Raw genomic sequence first — 24,816 nt, 5'->3', positions numbered from 1 at the left:
TAGAGGCACTGATAAAAGAAGGAGTCAGATTCTCTGAACACTTAGTGAAATGACTGGACCACCACTGGAATCCATCGTGGCCAGAACCCATCTTTTAAATTAAAGAATTAAATGAATTTTAAAATTATTGTATATTAGGATTTTTCACATAAAGATGAATCTAATCATCTCTCTTACTCTCTATCTCACACACAGCACAGCATACAGTAAATTCATACATGCATCACATAGAATTACTGTATTATATTTTGCAATTTACTTGATTACCTGTGGTTTAAGTTATTAAGATAAGAATTGTCAGAGTATCAATATCTAAAGAATGAGAGACCTGGACATACTAGTAGCAGACTCTTCAATACATAACTTTTCATTAGTAAATTGGTGGGAGATGGAACCAAAAAATGGATTCAATGATAGTTGAAAGAAAAACGAATCAAACTGATTAACTTGTTTATTAATAAAATAAAATGAGCAACATGTCTATGACAGTCAAGTTTAAAAAGTTTCTTCTAAAATATATTTTATTGAGGTCCATTTAATTTTTTTAAAGAAAATTAAAACTTTTCTTGATCACAAATTTTCATGAAATTTTAAAAATGTCATCTATGATTGAAAAGCAGTAGTGTTGATTATGTTAGCGATTTTATTGGTCTACTTTTCTGTGTTTATAATACAGTTTCCATCTTTTCACATATTGGAGATATTAATAGAAGTAAACCTGAAAAGATGATTTTAGAAAATGTTTATGCAGGTGTCCCACTTCTAAGGGATAAAGTCTATTGTTTCAAAAAGGAAAATATTATTCAGTAAGCACTATTTCATCATAATTATACCATAAATACATTTTAATTAAAGATTGTTGCCAAGACTAGACTACATCCTTATAAGCATTAAGAAGTAAATAAGTTTATTCACTAATTATACTTTGATTTACATTGAGCATTGAAGTATGCATATAGCCAATTTTTTTTTTTTTTTTTTTGGAGGGGAGGAATGTTAGCCCTGAGTTAACATTCACTGCTGGCCCTCCTCTTTTTGCTGAGGAAGATTGGCCCCAAGCTAACATCCATGCTCTTCTTCCTCTACTTTATATGTGGGATGCCTGTCACAGCATGGCTTGATAAACAGTATTTAGGTCCACGCCTGGGATCCAAACCCGTGAACCCTGGGCTGCTGAAGCGGAGTGCACGAAATTAATTGCTGAGTCACTGGGTCACCTCCGTAGATTATTTTATAAATGTTTAAGAATGTAATTTTTTTTAAATAATGCTGTCAATTTATTTTCTTGATGTTATGATGATGCAAGATATACAATTTTAATGAATGCTGAGCATTATACTAACTTTTGTTATGATTCTTGCATTCTATGCATCAGTATACTATGCTGTACGTTGTTGTTTGCATGTCTATTGAAAAATATGTTCTTTTATATAGAAAGAGTATGAATTATTAACTATTGCAATGGGATCATTTAATAAATCATTACCTAAAATATCCTTGTTGTTGAAGGAGTGGTTGAAAATGTATAAAGTAATCAAGGAGTATATTTTCATTATATGACTCACAGAGAGACGTAGAGAATAGAAATTGGACAGGCATAAAATTTTGTAGTTGGAATAGCCTACTATGCAATTTGTATAAAAATAAATGTAATTTTATTGAAGTTGCCCAGAGAAGAATCACAATATAAGAAAAGCTTTGGCTCTTTTTTTCCCCAAAGTATAGCCAAGAAGAATTAACTACATTTGGTTTTCATAATCAGTTGCTTTGATTTAAACTACAGAGATAATTTTGAGTTGGAAGTCTGGATATGTAAAAGATATCTGGATATATAAAAGTTTGCATATGCAAAAGATATCTGACTAGCCAAGGCTCCTACCAAAAATCATACACTAATATAGAATGTTTTATTTTGTGGAATATAAAGATATTTTTCAATTTAATATAAAAAGGGTGATTGTGAAATAAAGGAAATCTCATAATATTTAGACATGCTGAAGTGTTTTGAACTGCTGTGGGAATGACACTCAAAATTTAATCATGATTACTGAAAATATCAACATTTCTTTTCTACTATTCCTTGGCATACTAACCAATTTGCTGTTCCATCTTTTCACCTATTAATCAGTGAATTTTCAGCCAGTATTTGTATTTTCTGAGAACAGAATTTGTAACGCAAATGACCAGAGAAGACAGGTAAGTAAGGTATCGGATGAAGATGGGAAGATTGGTTAGTAATTATGTCTAGCTTTTGCTATTTTAACATAGATGCATTTTTTATACAAACTACACATGTCTGAGTATTCTACTCTCCCCAAGGAGATAGTATACCTCCTTTTACAAAGCACTATAGCCCTCTTGGTCTGCATGCTGGCTTCAAACTTTTGGCAGAAATTAGGTACAAAAATATTTTACTTTTCTCTAAATTCTATTAAGACTAAATATATCAAGTGCAATGATAAATGTCAACTGAATTTACCATCATGTCAGTGAAACTGAAGATATATGAGTTTGATGGACTAGGAACCTTGCCTTGCATAACAGGGAAAACGGTTATTCAGCTCCCACCAAGTCTTACTTTGAAAGAATGTTAGACTAGTGTTGTCAGATTCCCCAAGTTTTCAAGAGAAGCTGGAAACCTGGATTCTTAGGAGAAATATCTGAAATTTAAGATTGGCAACTGTTTACTTAATCACCAAACACCGAGCTTGCCAACATCCTACCAGTCACAGAACATAATTGACAGGATGCTCATACCTACTGACAACAAATTTATGACCTCTGTTTCAATATTGCAAAATGTGTTAGCCTTTATTATATTAAAAAAAAAATATTCACTGTAAAAACTTTTGTTGGTTATTCCACATCCTTCCCTTTACCCGTTATGTTCATGTTCTGAGATGAAATAGAGGCTGAAAGATGCTAAGTAGATTGCCTAAGATTATAAAACATAAACTGTGGAGCCAGGACTTAATGAAGTCAAATTTTCTGATTTCACAGTCTATGTTTTGCCATTGAGATTTTTTTTTTTTGTCTTAAGTCAAAATATCTTTAGCTATGCACAGTCACTTGTTTAAAGGTAAACAGGACAAGATATGCCAATTATTTCTGTTCTCAGTGATCTTCTCTAACAATTACTTCAACAAATACGCAACTACTAGTTCCAAAACTACACATGCTATTTCAACTAATCACACCACAAAAATATCAAGAACTTATAGTCTGTCTCTACAACAACCATTAATAATACAAGTTATAAAAATTATTATAACCACAAAACTACTATTCCATTTACATAAATAATTGCTATAATAATGAATATTTATATATACTATGATGATATCTACTAATTTATTCAGTGTTATTTAGACCGTATGCATTCTAAATAAATTATCCCTTAATTTTCACTTAATCCTTTGAGATATATATATATATATATATATATATATAATTATACATGATCATAACCATAAGAAGAAAAGTTGAGGAGAAGGAGGAAGAGGAGGAGGAGGAGAAGAGCTGAGAATTAAAGAGTTGCAATGATTTTTCAACTGTCCCACATCTAGTAAATGGTAGAACTAGGATCCTTCTTTTAGTCTCTGTGACAACAAAAATTCTGCTATACTATATTCAATGTTTTTTCTGGTTTATTTATTATTCTGAGCCGAATTTTCATGGGATGGACTCAAACTACAACATATTCTCTTCATTTAGATTACTGCCCTTGATTTTCTCAAATTTAAACTCTTTTAAGATACTTTATCAAAAATTTAAAATAGTTTTATTTTTAATAAACTTCACATATTGATGTCTTTGTTTCTGTCTTTAAATATTAATAAAATATAAATGTATAATGGAGCTTTAACAAGTATTTCTAAGGGCCTTAGGAGAAAACTTTGTGGAAGAATTCTTTACTAATTATTGATGAAGCACAACTTATAGGCTCTTCTCTCCTGTGTTCACAGTCATTTAGACATTCTTCCACAAACACTGTAGCACTTTTTCACCCTCTTGCTCCAGATTTTCTAGAATAACTATTTTGTTGCCCCCACAGTAATATTAGGTACGGCGTGCTCTGGTGTGTATCCAAAGTTCGAACGATGTTTTTATGTTATGTCTGACATCAGCTTTAAAAGATTTTGAGAATAAATTCTTGGTCATAACTTTAGTTTTAAAAGTCCTACCTTGCCATGCATCTTTTGGAAACTTCTCTTCTGGATGAGGCCAATCAGTAGGCATTCTATTTGTATTCACCCTTAATCTATCTTCTCTCCATGTTATTATGCACTTGCAAGGCTTATAAAAATCATTTGTCTTTTTCAACATCCAGAACAAATGCCAATTCCTTTATGAAAAATGTTATTATCTTGCTATAATAAATCACTCACTGTGTCCCTAAAGAACGTCAATTATAATTTAGTTTAATACTTGATACATCTTTTAATAACCATTTGTTTTTACATGTTCTTCTCTCTATTACATTTTAAATAACTTGCATCATGAGAGTCAGTATTATTCATTTAGGCATCACCTGAGGCCAGTACCTAATGGGTTTCCAATAGTGTTTCCTTAATTTAATTTGAGCTTTTCCCTTTAAGATAATATTTCATTGAACAGGGTCACACAGTTCATAATTAAGTTATTCTACTATAAAAATTGAAATTAGCCATATTTTTCTCTTAATTTGGATATCATCTGTGGAAAATAAAGGTACTCTTTATAATAATAAAGTTTATTATGAAACAGGAATAGGTCATTTGATGGGTAATCTTCTGATTTGAAAAACTAATGATAAAATAAAATATTCATATTTCTAGTATGCAACCCATTAGTCCCTTTGTGCTACTATAACCTCTTTATTAATCAAATCTGTTTCAGAATGAAAATAAATTATTTTTGGAAGATTACATTATTTTCTTTTATGTAAAACTCCCATTTCTTTTACAGTAAAGTTACATACATCAGAAGTTCTAAAGCATAGGTGACAGCATACAGCAATCAATAGCTTAACAGAGAAAAAACTATAAAATTTATTATGAAGTCATTACTGTCATCATTTTATAACTTAATAGCAATCCATTATTTCCTCTTGAGAAGGTAAACATTTACTGCTTTAAGTAGAGAAGTTGATTTGAAGGGCTTGTCCTTGATGTATATAAAATAAGAGTACAGACTCTTAATAATGCACAAACTCTTAATAATTAGGACACTAAGTCCATCATGATTATCACACTCCAAACAATTATTTGAAAAATAATATTAAAATAAAAATAATATGAAATATGTAACTGAATTTTTATTTGCCTTTATAAAGGCTAGTACAGGTTTACCCCCTCTCCAAAAAATTGGAGAGACGTACATTAATTAAAAATGAAAGATGTGCATTAGTACCTGTTTTTGTTAATCAAAAGAAATCAGAAGAGAATTTTCACTTTCAGGAAAAAAGGTGAAAAGCGAAAATAGAGCTGAGAGTTTGTTGTGCCCTGAGTGGAGCGTTTTAGAGGCTGAGCAGTTAACATACTGTCGTATTTCAAGCAACATCATCTACAGCAGATGACAGACTTCGACCTTCAGCATCATGGCAGGCAGATGTAGAAGGTGTAGACATTAGTGACCTGCCTGCCCTGATGGATTCAGATGGCAATGAGATGTTCATAGAAGACCTTTGCCATATCTCTCCTACATTCCAGTTTCCAGCACCTCCTGCAACTCCAGCTTCCAAAGACCCAGACTAACACACCATCATCAGCACCACCACCTTTCAGCCTTTTGGTGTGCTCGCTGTCTTCCCAACTCTGGTAAATGAAACTATGCTGTACATACATTATTTCTACTTTATATAGGTTGTATATTTATCATATCATTCCTGCTTTTACTATCTGTTAGTGTTATTTTAGGTTTTATGTGTTATTTGGTATGATTTAGTAGGGTATTTTTGGGGTCTGGGAATGCTCAAAAATTTTTCCCATATAAATTAATGGTAATTGCATCTTCATTTGACACCATTTCAGCTTAAGAAATGTTTCATAAGAACTCTCTACTTTCAGTTAGCAAGAGAAATCTGTAATCTACTAAAATTAAAAGTTCCACATGTACAAAAATTCAATTATTTTATGTTAAATTGAACTTTATGTAACATAATTGTTTACTATACATATTTATTTCACCATAAAGTTGAAAGAAAAAGGAAGCTAAAGAAATCAAGCCCAGTGATATGAGACATGGAAATAAGAGAGTGATCGAAAAAGGAAAGGAAGAAGATATGTTTCATTTGTCAAGTAACTAGTAGTTAAATACAGGGATATGTTCCATATATAAATTTAACTCAAAATGGAAGATGACATTGCAACTTCCTAATTTAAATCTAAGCAAGAAGACACTTATTTGGCACAACATCACCCCTAAATATAGCTTTGCAAATGAAAATGAACTTGACATGAATGTGGCATTATTTTTAATTTTCAAAAAGAAATGTGGGATGAAAGTAACATATAACATAGACCAAATTCTGACATCACCCACGCAATTGCTCATCTAAGGCTCATAGAGCTATTGATACATTGGATAGTCATAAACAACAAAGAGCAAAAAAGCTGCAACATAAATTCTTGAAAGAACTGGAAAGATGGTCTTTATAAATTTTGCTGCATAAAATGTTTCAAAACATGAGACAAATAGCAAAGAAAGTAAAATAAGGATGAAAAATGTGTAGCATTTATAATTATTTATACTTATAAGTACATGACATTTTAATTTGATGTTTATTCACATATCCATTGACTTTATGAAAAAACTTGCCCATGTTATAAGCCATTTTAAATATGTCATTTAAATCAGAAAGAGCCAGGGGCAGCCCTGTGGCATGGTGATTAAGTTCACACACTCTGCCTGAGCAGCCCAGCGTTCACAGATTCAGATCCCAGGCATGAACCTACATACTGCTCACCAACCCAAGCTGTGGTGGCAACCTACATACAAAATAGAGGAGGATTGTCACAGATGTTAGCTCAGCAACAACGTTACTCAAGCAAAAAGAGGAGGATTGGCAACAGATGATGGCCCAGGGTCAATCTTCCTCACCCCCCCAAAAAAAAACAAAACCCACAACAGCAAAAAGACACATCAGAAAGAGTGAGTGAATATTTATGCTTCTTCAATGAATATTATGAGTGTTTCTCAAATCTGGTTTAGGTATTTTGTTTATGATTTTAATCCTAATAGAAAAAAGCTACGTGTTGAGTTGATTTATCATACTACTAGTAGCTGAAATCAATGTTTTATAATTAGTTAATAAATCATTGTTTATACTAATGAATTATCCTCTTGTTACTGCTTTTTAAATTTTAGTCTGTTGTTTTTAGGTATGAAAATATACCTGCAAATCTATATGTAAAACGTTATTTCATAATAGTGCTAAGAATATACTTATCCTTTATTTGTTTTATTTTCTATTAAAATTGCAAATAGTTGTACCATCATATTTAAATCTCATTAAATCATCATTCTGATACCCATTTTATGCATATCTCATTTTTTTAAATGGAAGTAGCCCCCATTAAGACAAAAGTGAAATACATACATAAAATATAGAGAAGACTAGACAATGAAAGTAACTCCTGAGTCTAAGATTTATTATTTTACTGCACAGGAAAGAAAAAATAATACTGTTTAGGAGCTACTGATTTTTTTCCATTCCATTTCTTTTTCAAAATTTTCACAAATTTATCCTAATACCATCTCTTATTGTGTCCATGTTTCCATTTAACAATACTGGTATTTCTAACTCTGTGAAAGAAGTGTATGTCATTTAAATAAAACATATTCTGATATATTTGCTTATAGCAACAATCATCTAGCTTATTATTCCTCTAGTATTTGATTCCAATTTTCTGAATATGACATAAAGCAAAGTATAATACACAATTTCAAAGAAAATACAAATGACAGACAATCTTGCTAAGAAATATGTTTGTATCACATTGGTTAAGGACAGATGTGTTATTGCCTCAATGATATTTATACATAAAGGAAAGATATTAGAGATAAGTGACATTTTTCTATATGGTAGAAATTTTTTCATAGAGTTACTGTAGTTTGTCCAGACTTATATGATCACAGTCATATTTTTCAATTATCAATATTATCCGATTTGAGTCACACTAATTTTTCCCTGGTTTTCTACAGGCTGAATATAAATAATTTGATATGTTAGCTGTATTGTAACACTTTGCAAAAAGAGATATGTTTTTTAAGCCGATACAACAAGCTGTCAAAACTAGCAGGATGAAAGAATATGTATTGGGTTTTTTCTCAAGAAATCAAACCATATCTATGAAAAGTTATTCTTAGAATGTTCTTTTATTCTTTGGGGACGAAATCAATATTCTCAACAATCTTGTTTACTGGCTGTACCATTAAAAATATTATAATAGTGATTAAAGATAACTCTCATTATGATAAACCAAGAAAGAAGCTATTTCTTCCTTTAAAAATTGGTTTTCTTTAATATTAACTCAAACTGGCATTCGCTAATATTGATATTTGCTCAGCTTGAACATTGTCTATTCTTACAACCTGCAAATTATTTAAAAATTGTAAGTTTTATATTTGGATAATAAAATTTGAAACATTTGTAAGGAGAGAAAAACTATCGCTACTTAAGTGAAGGCTCAAGATTTCTAATTAGGATTTAAAATTACTTCATTTTATTATAACAAATTCAGGTACGATGTTGTACTCTCACTCTCAACAAATATGGCATTGGGATGATTTGGGAAGGACTAAGATGTGACAGATGTCTTAAAGAAAATACTTTTGCATTAAAGTTTTTGAAAGTTGCAAAACACTAATTCCAGCTTGATGACATTTATGTAAAAATATTTTAAAAATCCAGATTGCTCAAGAATAGCAATGGAAATGCTGTAGTTAACTCTACACAGGGAGGTAAGAGAAAGAGATTAGATGGTGCAATAGTTTTATTTGTAACTTTAAAAAACATTAAAAATCTTCTGGGAAAAAAGTGAAATATTTACACCGGTTAAGCTTACATTGTATTATTTTTCATACAAGTCTGTGTTTGAACAGTTTACTTTAAAAAGAAAATTTTAAATACTGTAGTAAAAATTTTCAAACTATAAATAGTGTGTATAGTACAAGAGCTATCAATATATTTTAATAAATAATTTAGCACTTCCTATGTGATAGGAATTTTGCTAAACATTTTACTTGTATTATTTATTAAATCTTTTCCATAATCATATGAGGTAAACACTTTTATAATCTACCTTTTACTAACAAAGATTTTGAGGGTTAGAGTAGGGACCTTCTCCATCTTGTTAAGTGCTGTCCCCCTGGTATCTAGAAATGCAGCCAGCTTGTAGGAAACTGATTAATATTCAAATTCAACCACAAATATTTTATAAAACAAATAAGGCATGGCATAATTCTAGGAATATAATAGTGAATAAAATAAAATCTGCTTTCTTAGGTCTTCTATTCTGTGGGGGGAAGTGAGACAAAAAATATTGATGAGAAGCTTCATGAAGAAAAATAAAAGGTTAAAAAGAGGATAAAATGAATGGAATAAATGAATGAAGGAAGGAAAATTATTTGTATATTACAGTGTTTGGAGAGACAGCGCTCTTTGGGTCTCTTGCTTTCTTACACATTTTGCTGGGAGTGTCAGATTGTAAGCCCTGACCACTAGGCTATTTTTCAGGTTTGTTTCTCAAGGTTGAGAGATGAGGCAGTTCTCTTCCCTCCTCTGGACCAAGAGCAGGCTTGCTGACTGATTGCTATAAAAGTAGTAGATTTCCCAAATTCAGTGTTCTCAGCTGTGATGCAAACCTACTGCTCAGGAAGCATCCATCCGGGTTTATCATGTTGCCCCTGTGAGGCTTGGCAGCAAGGAGAACCAATGCCAATATGCTGACACTCACACTCCTTTCTGTGTTCTGAGAAATAAAGACCATTGTTTCTTCCCTGAGAATCGCATGTCTTTTGCTGGTGTCCATGAAATAGTAACAGGCTGATTTAGCTTGTAAGTGCAGCAAAATCAAATCCCAGAACTAAAGTGCACAGCCTGAGCTCTGTCACCAGGAGAATTTCCCTTCACCACTGTCCTTAAGGGCCAAACTAGAATTTAAGCTCCTTAATGAAAGAGTTGTATGTCTTGAAATTCTCTTTACTACTTTCTGCAAGTTTAATGCTATATGATTGAGAGCACTTTAAACTGTTGTTTTAAATTCCTAACTGGGCAGATTCTTGATTAGGGAATTAATTAATTAGTTGGGCCAATTTCCAATTAGAAATTTTAATTTTTTTGCCTGGAAAGAGAGAGGGTCAGAAATATAATTTTATACTGATTCACTGACAGTTGCTAGTGGTTTGGCTGGATAGTCAGGGGTTTGGATATCAATGGAGAAGAGGGAATATCACCCAAAAACTGTATTCGTTTCTGGAGAAAGGCTTAGTATGTTTTTGATTGTGTGCTGGGTAGTTGTATCTTGTAAATGGAAGAATTAATTTGTTATTGTCTATATTTGGAGATTAAATTCTATTTAAAGAGATGTGAATGGGTGCCAAATTGACAGACTGGACTGTGATGACTTTGCAGTGTGTCAAATTAGCTTAGCTAAACTGTATTCCTCACATTTCCCTTTCTAGATTGTCTGCATAGGATGGGCTATACGAGATATTCTCTTGTGAGAGTTGGAGAACAAACGGGAATCGGAAGCCATTTTGTAACATACACACACTTCCCAGTTAAACAAACACCACTGTAAGTGCTTCTATGAAGGGATTTTTTTTTTTTTCAATGAGAGTAGAGTCCCTATTCAATTAAGTTTAAATTAGAGAGATTTTCATGGGTGTACCTGATTTAGTTAGTTGTAATTTCTTAAGAGTGAGATTAAGCTCTTCTTAGAGAGGAAGCAATAGACTCCCACGTGTTGTAACAGCTTTGGCCCTTGTCCATGTGGTTCCAGCTTGGTCATGACCTTTCTAACTTTGGACTTGCTGAGTCAGCATTCACATTTGAACTTGTTCAGCCAGCATCCACAATTGCTTTAACATTATATATATAGTCTCCAACTGGTTCTGTTAATGGACATTGAATCCTGGCTGATACAGATTTTTATACCAAAAGTCATTCCAGAGGAACAGAATCTTAAGGATATGTTATTTTAAAGTTTCTGGATTTTCTGGAATTGGTTTTCTAATCTGATTATATTTAAAGACACTAATGGTCCTGTTTCCAGTGGTAAAGAGAACATTGATAGTCCACGTTAGGATACAATAAAGGAATTACTCAAAGTATTTTCTTTGGATCCCTGTAACTAATTACCTATAGAAGATGAGGCTCACGTGAGCCTTTTAAAAGACAGTCTAGAGGTCCAAGATGGAAGAAACCAAAGAGATTTGGAACAGTATAGGTGATTTTCTGTTGGATTTGAAGGAGCGAACTATCATGTTGTGGAGAGGGCCACATGGCAGGAAATAATAGGGAGCCTCTTTGATCTGAGGACCTCAGTACTACAACCACAAAGAATTAAATACTGCCAATGATTTTCGAGCTTGGAAGAGGACTCAAGCCTCAGATGAGATTGTAGCCCTTTCCAAAATCTTGATTTCAGCCAGATGAGACCCTGAAAAGAGAATTCACCTAACTTGTGCCCACACTCTTGGCCAAAAGAAACTATGAAATAATAAATTTGTATTGCTTTTGTTTTAAGCTGCTAAGTTTGGGTTAACTGTTATACAACAAGAAAACTAATATGAAGGATAATATCTAGGTATTATTAATCAGATACTATATACCTAATTAGGGCAATCATATAGTACTAATCTATATATACCAAAAAATATATATGTATGTGATATGTACATATTAGCAGAGAATTACTAAGTATGCACCATACATATTTTCTCTTCCAAGTTCTGTTCAACAGAGTATGAGCAGAATTCATATATGCAATATCCAGTACCGGCCATAATATAGTTCCACTACTGGAAGATTAGTCCTGAGCTAACGTCTGCTGCCAATCCTCCTCTTTTTGCTGAAGAAGACTGGGCCTGAGCTAACATGTGTGCCCATCTTCCTCCACTTTATATGTGGGGCTCCTCCCAAAGTGTGGCTTGACAAGCAGTGTGTAGATCTGCACCTGGGATCCAAACTGGTGAATCCAAGGCTGCCAAAGTGGAACATGCAAACTTAACCACTGCACCGCCAGACTGGTCCCCAAAATATCTTTTGAGATATACAAAGTTCTCTTCTGCCATGGAGAAATAACAAATTGTAAGGGCTCCAGAATTCTGGGCTACCATTTGTAGGATAACTCTCAATAGTGCACTCTTAGCTGCAAAGGACTGGGGTTTGAGGAAGGTATACATGCAGTCATGTTAAGCCACAAAGATTTGGAATTGTTTGTTATGGCAGCTAACATTAATTTACCCAATCTACTACAGCATACATATGGTTCTCTAAAAGACAGTATGATAACTTGTATAAAATCTGAGTTTGAAGTTTGAAAAGCTAGATGAAAAACAGCTATCCCATTTGCTTGATAGGGGACTTGGGACAGGGTTCTATGCAATTACAAAAATGTGTATGCTAGAACATTTCCTTTTCTTTCTACTTCTCATTCCCATCCTTTTCCTCTTCTCTGCTGCCTCATCCTTCTTCACACCCTTTGTTTTTCCTCTTCATCTCCTTCTTTTTCTATCCTTTTCTCTTTGTCTTTCTTCTTCCACACTTTCTTCTATTTGTATTTGTTTCCATAATTTTTACTGAGTTATCTTAAAGTTCACTGATTCTTCTCTTCGCCAGGGCAAGTTACAGATGAGTCCATAAAGACATTCCTCATCTCTGTTATAGATTTTTGGTGGTGTTATTTTCACAGTTGCAATTCAGTTCTTCCTCAAATTTACATGTCTTTGTTGAAATTTATCATCTGATCATGTGTATTATCTAGCTTTTCCATAAGAGCTTTCAACATATTATTTATTGTTATTTTCAATTCCCTATTAGTTCCATCATCAATGTCACATCTGTGTCTGGTCCTAATCATTACTTCTTTTTCTCTTCTCAGTGCACGTTTGCACTTTTTCATATGCTTCCTTTTTCCTTTTCTTTTTTTCATCTTGTTTTTCAAATGCAACATCTTGTAGTGAAGAGTACAGAATGAGATGAAAACTATTTTTAATTGAGAGGTAATTCACATACTATTAAATTTATCCATTTAAAATGCATAATTTAGTGATTTGTGTTAGAATCACAGGTGATTCAACCATCACCACTATCTAATTCCACAATAGATTTTTATTGCTCCAAAAGAAACTACCATATCCATTAGCGGTCATTTATCATTCCCTGCTTTCCCCTGCCCCTAACAATCAATATTCTCCTTTCTGTTTATTGATTTGCGTATTCTGGACATTCCATAAATGTGAAATCATATAATATGTGTCCTTTGTGTCTTGCCTCTTTCACTTAACATAATGTTTTCAAGGTTCATCCACATTGAAGCATCTGTGAGTAGGTCCTTGCCCAGGATCCAAACCTGAGAAACCCAGGCTGCCGAAGCAGAGTGCACAAACTTAACCACTACTCCACTGGGCTGGCCCCACCTGTGTCCATTTTTAAATCTAGTTATTTGTCTTTTTATTGTTGAGTTTTAAGTTTTAAAAAATATATTCTGGATGCTAGGTCCTTACCTTTATAAAATATGTAATTTACACATATTTTAATGCATTTTGTGAATTGTCTTTGCACTTTCTTGATAATGCTTCTTGAAGGACATTGTTGATGAAGTCCACTTTGTCTTTAATTGTTGTGCCCTATGTGTCATATATAAGAAAATATTGAGCAATCAACCTTACAAAGAATTGAACTTATGTTTTCTTCTGCTCACGAGTTTAGCCCTTGTATTTAGATAACTGATCCATTTTTGAGCTACTTTTTGTATATTTTGTGAAATGGGATCCAACTTCATGTTTTTCTTACTTCTTTTATTTTTTGCATGTGAATATCGAGTTATCAGAGCAACATTTGTTGAAAAGACTATTTTAGGTTCTTTCTCCGTTGGATAGTATTGGTACCCTGGAGGAAAATCATTGATCATAAATCTATGAGTTAGGTTCTCAAGTCTCCATTTCATACCATTGTTGTATATAGCTATTGTTATGCCAGTACCACACATTCTTGATCACTATAACTTTGTAATAAGTTGTGAAATCGGGATGTGCAACTCCTCTGTGTACTTCTGTCTTAAGCTTATTTTGTACATTCTATGTCATTTGAATTTCCAGACAAATTTTAAAATCATTTTGTTTATTTCTACAAAAAAGACAGCTTGGATTTTGTTGGGATTTTGTTGAAGATGTAGATCAACTTAGACAGTATTGTCATCTTAATATTAAAGCTTTGAATTCTTAAACATACAATATCTTTCCACTCATAAATGCCTTTATTTCTTTCATCAATATTTACAGTTTGCAGTGTACAAGAATTGCATTTCTCTTATTGAATTCTCTTCTAAATATTTCATTCTTTTTGATGAAATTCTAAATAGAATGGTTTTCTTAATTTCATGTTCAGATGTTCATCGCTGGTGTCTAGAAATATAAATGAGTTTTAAATGTTGATCTTTCAACCTGCAACCCTACTGAACTTATTAGCTTTAATGTTTTTGTATGTGTGTGGATTCCATAGTATTTTCTCTACACAAAATCATGTTATCTCCAAGTAGAATTGGTTTTAGATTTTCCTTTCCTATTTGGATGCACTAATTTTTCTTCCCCATTTTGTCTTTTATTTTTTATTTTTTGAGGAAGATTAGCCCTGTGCTAACTACTGCCAGTCCTCCTCTTTTTGCTGGGGAAGACTGGCCCTGAGCTAATACGTGTGCCCATCTTCCTCCACTTTATATGTGGGACGCCTACCACAGCATGGCGTGCCAAGCGGTGCCATGTCTGCACACGGGATCTGAACCCACGAACCCTGGGCCATTGAGAAGTGGAATGTGCGAACTTAACTGCTGCACCAACACGTTGGCCCCCCGCCCATTTGGTCTTGGCTAGAACCACCAGTATAAGGTTGAAACGAAATTACAAGGGTGAACATTCTTGTCTTGTTCCTGATCTTAGGGAAAGAGCTTTCAGGCTTTCACAGTAAGTTTGATATTACCTATGAATTTTATATTGATGCCCTTTATGAGGTTAAGAAATTACCTTCTTTTTTGAGTATGTCAAATATTTTTATCACGAAAAGTTATTAGATTTTGTCATATTCTCTGTTTCTGTGTCTAATGAGAAAAAAATCATAATTACTCAGTATGTTTCTATTTTGTCCCAAACTTTGATTTCTGATCACAACATTTTCTTTTCCACAGAAATAAAAACCCTTCCAATTTTGCATGACTTACGTTTGCCCAAATTTCCAGTCATTTTGGAAATCTAATCTTGTTCCTGTTTTGTGGCAGATGCCATGAATACATTATCTTTCTAGGACTCATTCAAGTATTTCAAGAATGTATTATTAGTGCCTCCGTAGAGTTATAGTTAATAGATCACTTTTCAAGTATATGAGAAATTAAAATCTAACCCTCTTTTTTTTTTTTTTTTTTTTTTTTGAGGAAACTACTGCCAGGCCTCCTCTGTTTTGCTAAGGAGGCCTGGCCCTGAGCTAACATTCGTGCCCATCTTCCTCTATTTTATATGTGGGACGCCTACCACAGCATGGTGTGCCAAGCAGTGCCCTGTCCGTACCCAGGATCCGAACCGGCAAACTCCGGGCCACTGAGAAGCGGAACGTGCGAACTTAACCACTGTGCCACTGGGCCGGCCCCTAAAATCTAACACTGTTGATGTCAAAATCCATAGTTCTCCCCAGCCTATCAAGACTTTTCTCTATCACATAATTTCTTTTCATCTGTATATTAAGATAATCTTTTATTGTGTTGCCATTTCATTTAATAAGTAAGTTTTATTGCTCAATCAGATAAAATATTAGTGAGACTGAGGATCCGTGGACAGAAAAGCAGCACAAAACAAAAGATGCTCTTCTGACAGGATTTTTTTTTCTAATTGCAATGTAATTGACACATAGCATTGTGTAAGTTTAAGTTGTACAGCATGTTGAATTCATACATTTATATATTGCAATATGATTACCACCATAGCATTAGCTAACACCTCTACCACATCACATAATTATCCTTTCTTTTTGGTGAGAATAATTAAGATCTAGTCTCTTAGCATGTTTGCAGTTTATAATACAGTATTGTTGACTATAATCACTATACTATGCATTAAATCTCCAGGACTTATTTATCTACTAGTTGCAAGTTTGTGCCCTTAATGCTCTTCCCAATTTTCTTCCCCTCCAGTTTCTGGTAACCACATTCTACTCTCTGTTTTTATGAGTTTGGCCTTTTAAAATTTCACATATAAGTGGTATCTTACAGTATTTGTCTTTGTCTTTCTGACTTATCTCACTTAGCAACATGCCCTCAGTTGCTCTCCATGTTGTCACGAATGGCAGGATTTCCTTCTTTCTCACAGCTGAATAGTATTCCATTGCATGTATGTGGATCTCTGATGCTGCCTTGTTGAAGCAAAGCTCTATTAGATGATGTTTTAAGTACAAAAGACTCAGTTCAAACCACTTATCTAATTTCACCATGTACTCGTAGATTAGCAGTTACTAAGAGTTTGTTAGTGTATTAAAAATTATGATTTTTTGTCAAAGAGTTCATTTAAAAAGTATCTATGTATGTTATTACATTGTCATTTGGCTTGAATAAGAGAACCATATAAACAAATGAAAAACAGCATTTAATCACTATTTGTATGCCCATGAAAACAAAATTCAGCTACTTGAATAATTAATGTTTATCAAAATTTATTATCACTTTTAGCACCCCAAATTAAAAGACTGAAAATCTGTGTAGTTATATTCTGTAAATTGAGTATCCTCCAGGATATCACAATAAGAAACATGAAATTCTGAAGACTTCAATTCCCACTGTATTATTCCACATTACATAAGCAAATATCTACAATTTCCCAAATGAGATAATGAGAATAAGAAGCAATCATCCAAGCAGATGTGTTTTAAAATGGCACCTCTTTTACAAAAGGGACTTTCCAGGACATACATTGAAATAAAGGTAAAATCTTAAGACAGCAGAGACTTAGGGGAGTTTAGTTAGAGAATACATTTCAGAAAAATGTTGGCTCAGATGCAATGAAACACATCTTGAGTTTTAATTTTGGATTAGGATTTAGACTTAGATCAGACTGCTATTGCAAAAATCACCCACTGAGTGAATACTACTCTGTGTGCTCCACAATCACCACCATCCCACAAAGTGCGGAAAGGCACTATTTTTTTTTAGATTGTTGAACTTTCATTTTTTCACACCTCCTTCACATGCAGCTGGAGTGGTTTAAAGTCTCAGTAATAGGTTTGATTCATTGCTGCCGCTATGAAGATTCAGTTCTCATATTTTTAGATTTTCACTAGCAGAGATAAAACATATTAAGAGTTCATATATTTCAGAAGGCATTTTATAGTATTATTGATTCTTCTAAGTATTTATTTATTTTTATTAAAAATGTTCTTAGTTGGAAGTAAGAATGAGCAAGCAATGCATTATATGGTATATATTATTTAAGTGTGTGCATCTGTGTGTATATATATCCCTAGCCATTTCAAATTTGACACGCTACATATACATGTACATATATATATGTGTGCTTATTACATATATATGCATATAGCTCTATACTGTGTTATATGTATAAGATGGTGTATATATGCATATATGTATGCATCAATGCCTTTTAGATATATGTGTGTGTCTATATATGTATAAATAACTTAAACTCCCATGGTATGGAATCAACTTGAATTTAAATTTACTAGTAATTAACATTAATCCAATATATTAATTACTATCTCTCAACTACAATTCTACATTAGACATACAGATAGAAACATATGAACTAACTCAGTGAAGAACAAAAATAATGTTATTTCTTTTGTGTCACAACTTATTAACCCTGTAATCTGTAAATACTGTCAAGGTTAAGATTGAATAGAATAATCAAGGAATAAAATTAATGATTATATTTTTCTCTTTCCCTAAATGCACTTATTAACATGCAAATTTTGTGCGTTCAGGAAGTATTCATAATTTACTCTTCTGTAAATCATTGTGAGTACAGAATTCCTATCTAACAATTTCATTTAAACATAAAATTTTTATTCCTGTTTTAGTACCTATATACAAATACTAAAAATAAAACTGTACTAGGAGAGTGATGCTTTTAACTATTTAATCTAGGGAGATACAACTTTAATTGTATAAGGCAAAGATAAAATGTTTTATTATGTTAACACTTATGAGCTAGATTACATTAGGATACTTTCTGTAATGTACAAATTCCACCATGTATTTTCATATGAATTATCTTATACATATATTTGTGTATTGAAGTATGTTATAGTCACCCCACAAAGCTGGAATGAAGCACCACTCCCTGAAATTTGGTTCGAGTATCAGAACTGATGACATCACACATGCACCAAGGTGTGAAGGCATTTGTTACTCACATATGATGTTTCCAGCGAAGAACAGAGCAGTGGCTTAAGCCGGTCTTAAAACGACTTGAGAGCACAGGGAGGGGCAACTGGTTTTGGCTTATATTATTGTTAGAGGGCGGGGCCAACCTGAGAGTCCCCACGTGGGCAGTGATTTGCATGGGTTTAACTTTCCACTGGTGCCGATGGAGGGAGCACCTGGGTTCTCTTATCAGCTTGCCTAGATGTGACATAGAAGGGGAAAAGGGGGATCGGGGCTTTCAGTCTGTCAGCAGTCAAACATCAAAAATGGAGTCGGACCTTATTCAATGTGATGTCAATAAACTATCTGCGATAAAGGATTATTTACCCAAGCAGAAACCTTGTTTTTATTTAACAACTAAGAACAATCATTAAAATAGTTATTGGTTCAAAATATGTAGCTCTACACTTTATAAAGAGTAATATAGAATAATTTATGGATTCTATTCATCATATTTTAAGCAAATTTGGTTGAAGAGCTCTGTCTATCACTGTAAGACTGTTTTTAACATAGACAATATGTCTGTCTTGTTCACTGCGAGTCTGCTTGGCATTTTCCAATTTTCTTAAGCATCTCTGAGTTTTGTCTTTAAGAAATAAAATTTCATTATTCCAGTTACCTACACGGTATCAACATCAAATGGATTTTCACTCTTATCTATATGGCTTCCTTTCAAAGCAGATGGTAACACCATGTACATTTTCTCTTCAACCTAAAATTATTTTTCCTGTCTTTTTATGTCTTTCATAGACCTCCTATTAGGGTAAAAAATTGCTTTACCTGATGGATATTCACAGTGATGTTTCTGCTTCATCAAGACACGCCCAATATGTCTTGTGGGCAGTGCAAAAAAAGAAACAAAAAACATAAATCTTACATAAGATATTAGAGTTATTTTTCTTTATTCATGACTTTTTTCTTTTTTAATTTTCAAAATATATGTAATGTGGCATTTTAAGACTTCCTCCCTTAATTAGGCTGTCAAAATATAGGTTGTAGAATAGATATTTTTATAAACCCGTAAAAACTACAATAATTATAATTTTAATGAATCTGAACAAATTACTTGCAGTAACATTAACTGTTAATTAAAACTATCAAATGACCCACTCAGAGATAGTTATACCATGTTCTTATTTTTACAAGTTTACCATTTCTTAACCATACTTCCTTCATAACTTATATGTCCATACACATTTCAGAAAAAAGTTGAGATATTTTCTTTTGGACCCTGTATTGTTAATAAAAATAATTCTAAAATCTTCTTTATCAACTATTCACCTGAATTATCTTTAATTAGTAAGAGAGAACTAATACCAAGAACTTTTGGAGTAGAAGCAAGTGTCATTGAATGATTCTTTACTCCTTTCCTCGGGGAGAAGAACAATGGACTAGACATGAAACAGACTAAACTAAGCCAGTAAAAACTTCCAATTTTCTAAACAAAGGGTCTTCAGGGCAATACTCTGTTTAAATGCTGGAGGCGGATAGCACTAGAGGAGCAGTCTTTAGTTTACACATAGAGTGTGGTCCTTTAGTAGATTGCATGGCTATTTAAGATTAGAGAGAAGGGCACTGGTGAAGGTTACTAAGATGGGTTCTGCTAACCAATGTACTATATGAGCCTATTGCAGATTAGTTATTCAGTAATCAGAACCACAACAGGAAAACTCTCAGAATGATATATGCTAGATTGAAGGCTTCTTACTAATCCTTTTCATTTAACTCCAATCCCCTTAAAATGGGGCTCTAACAGATATAATTGGCTGAAATGGATCTGATGCCGAACCGAACCTAAATATTTCTGTAATTTGATAGTTTCTATCACTATCATGAGGGAGAGCAGTTTTATGAGTGTAATAATTTAATGAAAGAAATGAAGACAGAACAAATGTTTTTCTTTTTCTCTTTCCTTAATAGAGCACCACTTTAAGATTTAGGGAATTTCAATTTTAAAACATAAAGTATCTTCTGCCTGAAAAGAGACCATTAAAGTAGATATTTAGCAATTTTTCCTCCAAGATCACTCTTTCTTCTCCTTCAATTTGTTCATTCCATCAATAAATTTTCCAAGGAGCTAATAGCTTCACAAATGATGTTGTTCCTGTGACTTAAGTTGATTGGTCCAGGGGTCAGCTCTTCATGAGAGAGCTGGGACATTCGTTTGTTTTACTTGGATTTTTGGAATATGGATTTGATAGCATCCTTTTTAGTGTCCTTACGAGGTATATAATTTGGGAGTAGTTGAGAATTATTTTTGTGGTCAAAGTAAAAGATAAAATGAATGAAAGCAGGGATTAGTTCAGAGGTGTGCGAAATAATGTGATAATTACCAAAATAAAGATATGTATTAAGAGTAGGGGAAAAATAGAAAAATCCAACCTGACTGATTGAGTGGGAAATTATTAAGGAGGCAGTATTTTGGCCAAATCTTAAAGGATGCATATGCTTTTCCTGAGAAGACAAGAGAGGGCAGAGGGAAGGCTATGTGCCATTATAGGAAAGTTTGAAAGAATACCGTATATTCACAAGTACTTTAGCATTGCTGGAGCAATAAATATGTTCAACGATGTAATAGGAAGAAGCCAGACGGGTAAGCAGCTGTGACATTATAAGTGGACCTGTATAGTAAGCAAAAAAAAATTATAACATTTATCTTGAATTGAGGAATGACAAAAAATATTGCATATGCAAAATAGCGTCTTACAGTCATGGATTGTAAATGCTGAAACCAGAGACTGGGAGACTAGAAATTAGGTTTGGAAATGTTCTAGAAAGAGATAACATTCTTTTATATAGGAAGTGACTTGGAGAGAGAAAGGAGGATGGAATATTAGAAAAAATTAGAAAATTATAATTGCGAGGCTTCATTACTTGTTAGGGTAAATGGAATTAGGGTATAAGACAACATAATTGATATGATATTCAAAAATTGGATGCTAAAATTTTACAAAAACATCTGATTTCTATCCATGAGTTCAGTGTTTGTCATATTGAAGTTTAGGAATCTCTAGGGCCTCCAGGTGGCGTGTAATGTACTCATTTCATGTTTATAACATTTAAAAGTTTGTAATAGCTCAGACCATAGAAGCCTTAGCACATTGACATTAGTGGCCAGATAATTCTTTGTAGTAGAGGGATGGCCTAGGCATTATAGAATGTTTAGCAGCATCCTTGGCCTCAACTACTAGATGCCCTTAGCACCCACTTCTGGTGTGACAACCAAACCAGTCCTATGGGGAAGGCCAAAATCATCCCTTATTGAGAACCACTGAGCTAGAGTAACACCATAGTTCATAGGCATATGGGTGATTGCCGTGTGGTGACTAGAGAATAAGAAGAGAATAAAGCAAAAGGCAGAACTCTGAAAAGAATACCGTAAATGGTAAGCACAGTGTCTTAGTCTATTCAGGCTGCTATAACAAAACGCCATAAACTGAGTGGCTTATAAACAGCAGAAATTTATTTCTTACAGTTCTGGAGACTGGAAGTCCAAGATCAGGATGGCCGTTTCTGGTGAAGTCCAGGTTACAGACTGCTGACTTCCTGTATCCTTATATGGTGGAAAGGACAAGGGAGCTGTTTAGGGTCTCTTTTATAAGAACACTAATGCTATTCATGAGGGTTCTACCCTCATAAGATAATCACCTCCCAAAGCCCCCACCTCCTGATAGCATCACTTTGGGAATTAGGTTTCGACATAGGAATTCTGGCAGGGGCACAAACATTCAGACCATAGCACAGAGAAGAAATCTGAAAGGGGTGACTGAAAAAGAGCAAATCATCAAGTCTGAGAGGGTTGAAGATAAAGTGATAATACAAAAACCAAAGATGAAAAGAGTCTGCCAGAGACCAAAAAAGAATGATACGTGTTAATTTACAGACCTGACTCTTTTAAGAAAACTTTTTAATAAAAACGTAATTTAAAAAGTGTTATTCTCATGTCTTTCAGTCTCTAGACATGATGATGGGATTTTGTGTGAGCAGGTTACCAGTGTTGCATAGGGAAAGAATTTTCAAGAATCCCAGGATCATTTTTATAGCATTAAAATGCTTAATTTATAATGTTTAGCTACTCTTAGTGACATTATTAAATCCAAAAATATATCTGCCCTATAAGAAGAATAATACCAGTAAATAACACACTCAGAAATGAGTGGAAGGAAATCATAAACAACTTCAGATAACATTTAGGTACTATAAAAATGAATGGTTTATATTTTAACTTTTTAAATTTTAAATTAATTTTTATAAAGAACAGATAACTACAATTGGAGAGTATAAGCTAGAAATATTTCAGATATCCAATGTATGTTATAAAAGACGTAGCTGTGAATATTTATATTTCATTTAGTAGAATTGATACAAGTACTTCTCTCAGAAATTCAGAAAGATTTCAGTATAACAAACACATTAAATAAGACATATATGCATTTTTGTGCTATATTTTATAAGAATCCATTTTATTCTTTTAATAGAATGACAGAAAAACTTTCTGGATGAACTATTAGACGACAAAACTATTTAAACATCTCTAGCACCTCTATTCGTAGGAGACAGTGAAGCAATGTGACATGAGAACCTTCCATAAAACAATTTCCTCTGATTTGGAAAAGGAGTGGCACCAATAAAGAGTTTGAAATCTGTCTGCTTATTTGGCACCAAGTAGGGCATTACTCAAAGGTTTCTCCCTAGCTACTTTAATCCTACTTATAGCTCTCACTGTTAGATACTGAAATATAGTTCTATTCCAAATTGTCATGTTCTCCTCCACACATTTGGCTTCATTCTATCGTTAGAATAGGAGGTGATTGGGGAAAAATATATTGTGTACAACTGTACATTTGCCAGTTAAATATATGACTATCTCACATGAAAATGTGTTTTATTGTTTACGTTTGTGGTAGATTAACTGCCATTTTAATTATACTTTGCTATGGACAGGGAGAAGCTATACCTTCAGTTTAGTCATATTATATAACATTAAATATGCCTCCAACATTATTTAAATTCTGTGTACGATAAAGATGTAGTATATAATTTAGTTTCTGTAGTGAACTAATTTCATATTTTGTTAGACATCTAATGGCCCTTTAAGCCAAAGGAAAATTTCACTCTCTTATAGTCAGCTTTCCTGTTCTAACATGACAGATGACTTTTTCTTGATAACTGGGGTAATTTTTGGGATTGCATTTTTTCACTATATCGCATCAGATTTAGGAAGTTTAAATCATGGAAAACCCCATAAAAGCTAAGTTGGGATATTAATTACATTGGATGAGTAGAATAAGTTCAAGCAAGTAAAGGATTCTGACAGGTATATAATTACTAAAAAGATGAAATGGAGAATATGAATGCCAGTGTATGAGAATGACTATTTCACTCCATAAGCAAATACTTAGGTGTATTGAAATGGTTATAGAAATAGATCTTGTATTCTTTTCAAATTTTCATTTTGGTTGGGGTGATGTGGAGCAATTTTACATGTTTTTTTAATTATTTTTCTTTTTACTGAGGTAACATTGGTTTATAACATTATGTACATTTCAGGTGTATATCATTATATATCACTTTGGTTAGACTACATCATATTTACCACCAAAAGTCTAGCTGCCATCTACCACTGCACACATGTGCCCCTTTCCCCCTTTCGCCTTGCCCCAATGCCCCTTCCCCTCTGGTAACCACCCATCTGTTCTTCGAATCTACATGTTTGTTTACCATATTTGAGTGAAAACATACAGTATTCGTCTTTCTCCATCTGACTAATTTTGCTTAGCGTAATACCCTCAAGTTCCACCCATGTTGTTGCAAATGGCGAGATTCATCTTTTTATGGCTGAGTAGTATTCCATTATGTTTATATATAGCACATCTTCTTTATCCACCATCTGTGATGGCCACTTGGGTTGTTTCCAAGTCTTGGCTATTATGAACCACATTGCAATCAACATAAGGGTGCATCATCTTTTCAAATTAGTGATTTTGTGTCCTATGGATAAATGTGAAGTGGAATAGCTGAATCATATGGTATTTCCATTTTAATTTTCTGAGGAATCTTCATACTGTTTTCCATACTGGCTAGTCCAATTTACATTCCCACTGACAGTGTAAAAACGTCCCCTTTTCTCCACATCCTCTCCAACATTTGTTATTTCTTTTGTTTTTTAATAAAAGCTGTTCTGACAGAC

This window comes from Equus quagga, chromosome 6 (assembly GCF_021613505.1).
Source record: "Equus quagga isolate Etosha38 chromosome 6, UCLA_HA_Equagga_1.0, whole genome shotgun sequence".
Lineage (NCBI taxonomy): Eukaryota > Metazoa > Chordata > Mammalia > Perissodactyla > Equidae > Equus > Equus quagga.
This window is presented reverse-complemented; position numbering follows the sequence as displayed.